The 7,630-nt window shown below is 45.1% G+C and overlaps 1 long non-coding RNA gene across 1 annotated transcript; it reads left to right on the forward strand.

Moving 5' to 3' along the window:
• The first annotated feature begins 4,254 nt into the window (after positions 1–4,254).
• Positions 4,255–6,622, forward strand: LOC131481363 (uncharacterized). Its single transcript, XR_009246252.1, has 3 exons — positions 4,255–4,502; positions 4,757–4,801; positions 5,779–6,622. It is a non-coding gene; the product is annotated as an uncharacterized LOC131481363 (long non-coding RNA).
• Positions 6,623–7,630: the final 1,008 nt, after the last annotated feature.

Consider the following 7,630-nt stretch of genomic DNA (forward strand, 5'->3'; position numbering starts at 1 on the left):
GCTCTTGTGTTAACTTGGACTTACCTGGCAGCTACAAAGAGACTGCTACTTTTAAGAAATTGCTTTGCTGGGCCCAGCACGATAGCGTAGTGGTTAAAGTCCTCACCTTGAACGTGCCGGGATCCCATATGGGCACCAGTTATAATCCCCGCAGCCCTGCTTCCCATCCAGCTCCCTGCCTGTGGCCTGGAAAAGCAGTCGAGGACGGTCCAAAGCCTTGGGACCCTGCAACCACATGCAAGACCTGGAGGAAGTTCCTGGCTCCTGGCTCCAGATTGGCACAGTACTGGCCGTTGCGGTCACTTGGGGAGTGAATCATCGGATGGAAGATCTTCCTCTGTCTCTCCTCCTCTCTGTATATCTGACTTGGCAATAAAAATAAGTAGATCTTTTAAAAGAAAAAAAAAATAAAAGGAAATTGCTTTGCAACTTGACAAACTGGTTTTTGTAACTTGGTTCTGGCTGAGTGATCCTCAAAGCTACTTTGGCTCTCTCTTTGCCTCTCTGATAAGTTTTTCCATAGATTATCCTTTAAAACAAAACAAAAAGATTTTTAAAAATTTATTTGAAAAATAGTTACAGATTGAGAGACAGAGTCTTTGATTTGCTGCTTCGCTACCCGTAAATAGCTCCAAATAGCCAGAGCTGGGCCACACTGAGGCCAGGAGCCTGTGACTCCATCCGGGACTCACAGGTGGGTGAGAGGAGCCCAAGCACTTGAGCCAGCCTCCACTGTCCTCCCAGGTACATTAGCAGGAAGCTGGATAGGAAATGAAGCAGCCAGGGCTCCAACCAGAGCCCACATGGGAATCCGGCATCACGGGTTGGGACTTAAGTTACTGTGCCATAATGCTGGTCTATTTTCCGTAGAGTCTGACTAGCCTCTCGGGTGTTGTGGGTTTTGGAAAGTTGGTGCTTTGGGCCGGAGGGTGGCCGGCAAGAGATGAGGAGTAACAGGTCCCAGAGGCAGGGCTGACCATGGTTGTAGAGGTGCCCTTCAATAAGCCTGAGGCTCATGTCAAGTGTACTCTGCTATTTGTTATTTGTCTAGGAGAACCAGTGATTTGTGTTGTCGCTGTTGTGTTTGTAATTGTTGTAGAGAACTTTTCTGTGTGGTTTTGCATTTGTTATGTTATCTCTCAGGGCTGTTGTTGTGGAATAGTAGAAGCCACTGCCTGTAATATGAGCAGCCCTTATGGGCATGGGTTCAAGCCCCAGGTATTCTGCTTCCAATCCAGTTCTCTGTTAATGCGCATGGGAAAGCAGTGGAAGATAGCCCAAATGCTTGGGCCCCTGCACCCATGTGGAAGACCTGGATAAAACTCCTGGCTCCTGGCTCCTGGCTTTGGCCTGACAGAGCTCTGGCTAGTGCAGTTATTTGAGGAGATACATCCCTCTATCTTCTTGCTCTGCCTTCAAAACACATAAATCCAAACTTAAAAAAAAAATAAGTATGAAAGATAAATGTTTTTTTCTCCCTAACCCAAAACCATCCATGAATTCATGGATTCTTGACTTCTTAAATTCTATACAAAGCATTGAATCTGTTAGTGTTTTTATAAATTGTTGGTGTAAGACAGTTCAAACGCTCTTATTACATTTTCATGAAAAATTACTACAAGTTGGAAATAATTTTAATTAATATCTGGTAAGTAAAATTAGAAAACAAACAGCAAAAGAAACTCTTTATGTCCGAAAATAAGACATGGTTCTGGTAAGTGAAGCTGTGGGACATGAGAGATGGGTTTGGGTTAAGGAGAAAAAAATCATGTTTGTCCTAAATAAAATGATTAATGTTCCCAAAGAAGAAAGAGGCACAGTTTCAGACAAAAGATTGAGGGAATATGAGAATCTTGTGTGAGGTTAGGCAGGCTGAGAGTAGAATGGAATTATTTAGGGTTTCCTAAAAGTTGAGTATTAATATCAAGAGCACACTGACACAAAGTTAAAAGTAGTGATCTGTTGGTAAAACGTGCAGGATGTTTTGATATTTGGTTTTGGAATCTGGTTACTTCCCATCTACTGAACTGTTGTTTCTCCTTTTTGATTTGTGTTTGGTTACTCTTTCTCAAGCTAGACTTGCAGGGAAGGAGACCATCTAGGTCATGGGCTATATAAGGCTGGCAAAATCATGTGGACAGGCCCTGCCAAGCCAACCACAGGCGAGACTCAATGCAGGAGAACTACAGCAGCTGAATTGTTTTAAGCTGATAATACTGAATGGCCTGCAGATGCTCTAAGTGTCCAGATGGCAGTTCTGGGTTCTAGAGAGTTCCTGGGAGCTCTTTTCTCCTCCATAGCTCTGACTGTTAATGACCTGACACTAAAAACGTAAAAATCTAGGATAACAGGCTAATTGGATTTTTAAACTTCTGCCTTTTCTTGATGTATGTAATTATTTAAGTCCTGGGAGGGTTTCAAGTTTTATTCTATTGGACATTTTGGGTAATTGATCAAAGAACGAGCAATGTGTTTTGTGTGCTCTACTGTCATCGTTTGGTTCTGGTTGGTTGAGAAAATGCGAATCTTAAATTTGCCTTGGGTATCTGTTATTTTGAAATATTTCAGGTCATTTTATACTTCTGATTAAATCTGGCCTATCATTCTTAAAAACTCTGAATGGATGATTATCATTTCACAAAATTCTGGGATCCTATCTTGATGAAATTTTTTGAATTTCTGACATTTTGAATAGTCCTTTTCATGTTCATATATTTTTAAATGACATCTTACTTTTTTCAAAAAATTTTTAAAAGATTTTATTTATTATTATTGTAAAGTCAGATATACAGAGAGGAGGAGAGACAGACAGGGAGATCTTCCATGCGTTGATTCACTCCCCAGGTGACCACAACAGCCGGAGCTGAGCTGATCCGAAGCCAAGAGCCAGCAGCTCCTGTATCTCACACACAGGTAAAGGGTCCCAAGGCTTGGGGCTGTCCTAGACTGCCCTCCCAGGCCACAGCAGGGAGGGAACTGGATGGCAAGCGCGGCTGCAGGGATTAAAACAGGTGCCATATGGGATCCTACCCCTATGGGATTCAAGGTGAGGACTTTAGCTGCTAGGCTATCGCGCCAGGCCCATGTTCAGATTCCTAAAAATGTATTTATTTATAAGCAGGATTACAAAGTGAGAGGGAGAGGTCTTCCATCTGCTGGTTTACTCCCCAAATGGCTGCACTGGCCAGGGCTGAGTCAGATGGAAGCTAGGAGCCAGGAATGTAAACGAGGGCTGCCATGTGGGTAGCAGCAACCAAGGTCATGGTCCATCTTCCACTGCTTTTCCAGGCTCGTGAGCAGAGAGCTGGATCAGAAGTAGAGCAGTCCTTAGGGGATAACCACACAGCAGGCAGCAGCTTAATTTGCTGTGCCACTGGGCTGGCCCCTATGTTCAGAATTCTAGCCCACAGGTTTTGGCTTTGTGATTTTGAGTTGGGCCCATGGAAATCTTCAAGGAATGTATTTTATCTCTTTAGACACAATTACTTAATTGGATTGTATAGAATATATTGCCAGGATATAAAATGATGTAAAAGTTATGCTTATAAAGATCTGTTGATATGATAATATTCTAGAAATTACATGAAATTTAGAGAGATTTGGTATTTCTGGTGGGACTTTATACCTGACTCATAATTTAATTTTATTTTATTTTTGATGATGTTTACATCATTGGGAGGAAGGGTTGAGGCTTAAGGGAAAATAGCTGAGACCATTGTTTCCACATTTTCTTTTTCTTCTTCCTGTATCTTGGAGAAGCCACACCCAGCCTCCCAGGTGCCTCATTAGCTGGGGGTGAGGAATGGATGGCCACCCGATGTCATTCCAGGGGTGCTAACCTTGCAGGCAGGAGCTAAATGTGCTATGCCACAACACCAGCCCCAGGATGGAATACTTTTGTAAGTGAAAACAGTGTCCTCTCATAAGTTGCTGAATTGTCATCCAAATGTAAATTGTGATTTCATGTCTATTCTCATCCACAATCATTATAAATGTCCCTGGAACATTTACAGTCAGAAAAGATGCTAAAAAATATATAAATACAGGTTTCTGACCGAAGTTCAGTAGACAAACCAAAACTTCCTAGAACTCTGAATTAAAAATAACAGTCATGAAACTGCTACTAGAGCTCAGACTGGACAAAGATTACACAATCAACTGGTAAAATCGGTGGGGTTGTCTTTTACTGAAAACATTTTTTAATATTTTTTTAAAAAAGATTTATTTATTTTATTGGAAAAGTAGATTAACAGAGAGAAGGGGAAAAAAAAACAAAGATCTTCCATTCACTGGTTCACTCCCCAAGTGGCTGCAATGGCCCAAGATGAGCCAATCCAAAGCCAGGAGCCAGGAGCGTCTTCTGGGTCTCCCAAGCGGGTGCAGGGTCCCCAGGTCTTAAGCCATCCTCTACTGTTTTTCTAGGCCATAAGCAGGGAGCTGAATGGGAAGTGGAGCAGCCAGGACACGAATCTGAGCCCATGTGGGATGCTGGCGGTTGCAAGGTGAGGATTTAGCCATTGAGTCATTATGATGGGCCCTTCTTAACAGATGTTAAAACTTAAAAGATTTGAAACTATATTTCAAAAAACGTAAGTGCCCTTGGGAGTTTTCTGAATCTGGATGCCTTCCTGGTTAATCAGCATTTTTTACTGTGCTTATGCAAACAGTCAGCGATGATAGGCCTGCTATTGGAGCATGACTGTTCACTGTTTTTTTAAGATACAAACTTGCATTACTGTATTCTTGTTGGTTTTAGACTACCTGCCTGTCAGAATCCTGCTGAAATACAATGCCCAGTCAGGTAGTGCCAACTCAGCACTTTGCCCATAGAGCTAGGAAAGCTAAACTTGACACTGAATCCCAGGTGACACTTAGGCCAAGAAACCTTCCTTCTAAAACCCCCCTGTGGCTCAGGAATGACTGGCAAGATTTATGACACCGACTCTGAGTTGTCAATCATTTCACACCTGCTGTGGGTCCAGATCAGGCCAGGACAAGTTAATCGTAGCAATGAGGGACAAGCAGCACCTACTCACAGAATGACTGATCAGCAACGTCTTCAGAGTAAGATGAATGTTCAAGGTAAATTGGGGCCACTGGGGTCCACCCTAAGCTAAAATACTTAGAGCTGAAGGGTATTGAGAAGGGATTCTTCTATATGATTAAGTGATCATAACTATCTTAAAAGACTCCATGACAGCCACAAGCACTGGACAGGGCCATAATTTCAAGATGCGCTAACTAGCTAGCTATGATATCACCATGCTCACACCATATCCCAGGACCTGTGTCTGGTACCCACACTGGCTAGAGTTGCCAGACCTGACAAAATCCTCCAACTGCATTGCACTCATAAACCAGGGATTAGGATTACGATTGAGAGTCCTGCCTAAAAAAAATAAATAAACTGTCAAATGGTGTTTTTTGGGGAAAAATGTGGACATTGGCATCCAAAGGTGCCCGACTTGTTTGAACAGCAGCCACTTGTGATGGGCTGCAGAAGACAAAGCAGGTCACGTGGGTATCCCACCTCACTAGGAGCTGCCTTTCGTGGGACCACAGGGACTTCCAACCATCTGGGGGAACACCACGTCCAACACCCAGTAACCACAATAATACAGTAAAAATGGTCTCCACTTCAAATCTAGCGACCTTGTGTCTAGATCCCTCAGAAGTGAGGCATGACAGCTTATGGGTTATTGAACAGGATATTCCAGTGTCCCTTTAGAGATTCCAGATCCAGAGTTCTTCATAGATGGAAACACTTTTATGGATTAGGGAAATGAAAATGCTAAATACTGAGCAGCGACCATTTGAGACACTTGCAAAGGGAGAACATCACCATCAGGTACATGGGCCCAAGAGGCTCAAGTCAGAAGCCTCCTCCATTTGGTATGCCTTAGGAGAGGTAAGAGAAGGAACAGTCACCGTAAGTATGCTTTTCCTCTAGGTCATGCCTGCAGGGCTGTTTGGAAGGAAACAAGATTGTCCTCCTTAAATACTAAGGTTCATCCGCTGAGGAAAGCAGTCCTCCAAACCACATGACTTCAAACACCCTCCCAGCCAAACAGGGAAATTTGTGCCTTCTATACAACAGGATGTATTAACAGCTCTGGAAACATTTTTTGTAGCTCTCTAAGATATGCCCACCCAGATTCATGCTGCATCTGAAGCCACACCGAGCCTTGATCAGTAGTTCTAAGCCCTGGTTTGGCACTGAAAGTCCCTGGGGACAAAATGCTAATCCTCCTTGCATTCTGGCTGTAGGGATATCAGCAAATTGTTGCACTGAGAGTTGTTATGAAATCAGGAAAGACCTATGTTGGACCTAGCTCTTCTATAACCTTGCTCTGCATGTCTTTGTATATAGGGATTCAGCCCTCTCCCACTTCCTAGTGGTTAGTCATGGTGAGCTTGCTGCTTGGTCATGATGAGGCAGGCAGTCCCAACCTGGGCTAGATGATTTGTATTGCAAGGGCTTGCAGCCTGGCACGACACAAATTCAAGGCACTAATGCTTGTTTAGGGAGCTGGTAGTTGTCGATACCCTAATGTCCATGGCTTGGGAAGATAACACTTAAAAATATTTTTTCCCTTATTTATTCAAAAGACGGTGACAGGCAGAAAAATCTTTCAGTGACTGGTTCATTCCCCAAATGGCTGCCAAGGGCAGGAGTTGGGTCAGGTCTGCCAGAAGCCAGGAACTCCATCCCAGTGGTATAGTGGGTGGCAGGGGCACAGGCAGGCACAGGGCTTTCTTCCACTGCCTTCCCAAGAGCATTTGAAGGCAGCCGCTGGGGTTCCAACTTGAAGTCCAAGATTTATTATTTTTATTGGAAAGGCAGGTATACACAGAGAAGGAAACACACAAAGATCCTCCTTCTGCTCGTTCACTTCCCAAGTAGCCACAAACGCCAGAGCTGAGCCGATTCCAAGCCAGGAGCCCGGAGCTCCTTCCAAGTCTCCCCTGGGGGTGCAGAGTCCCAAGGCTTTGGGCTGTCCTCTACTGTTTTCCCAGGCCACAAGCAAGGAGCTGAATGGGAACCTGCGCTCATATGGGCTCCTGGCGGTTGACAGGCAAAGATTTAGCCACTAGGCTATCCCGCCGGTCCCCACTCTTACTCTTTTTGCAGACCACAGAAGTCGTTCATTTGTTCAACCCACTATTTCAACGTTTCTTTAAGGCCCAGCTTAAGGCGGGGCAGTTGTACTTAGAACTTTACTTTCCGGAATCCTGTCCCTAAGAGAAAACGATGAGGTCCAGGAATGAGCCTTGCAGGTGACACTTCCTCCCACCCCATACAAATCGGAAATAAACTCCTGAAAATAACCGGGAACAAATCTCCCTTCTTCCAGAAGCAGGCTCCCAGGCAAACGCCCACTCTCTGGAGAGGCTACGAATAACAAGATGGGGTACCCGTCCACTCCCACCTCACCCCACGCGCCTCCAGAAACCTCGGTCCGACCCAGTGCCGCGCGGGTTTCGGGGCGGAGGCGGCCCAGGGCTCCTAAGCGGCGGCAGGTGCGGTTCGCTCGTGGCAGGCCAACAGGGAAGCGGCCCCGCCTCTCGGCGCGCGCCGCCTGGCCACGGGGAGCCCCAGCCCCGAGCGCGCGGCCCTGTCCCCTCCCCC

Source organism: Ochotona princeps, chromosome 11 (genome assembly GCF_030435755.1).
Source record: "Ochotona princeps isolate mOchPri1 chromosome 11, mOchPri1.hap1, whole genome shotgun sequence".
Lineage (NCBI taxonomy): Eukaryota > Metazoa > Chordata > Mammalia > Lagomorpha > Ochotonidae > Ochotona > Ochotona princeps.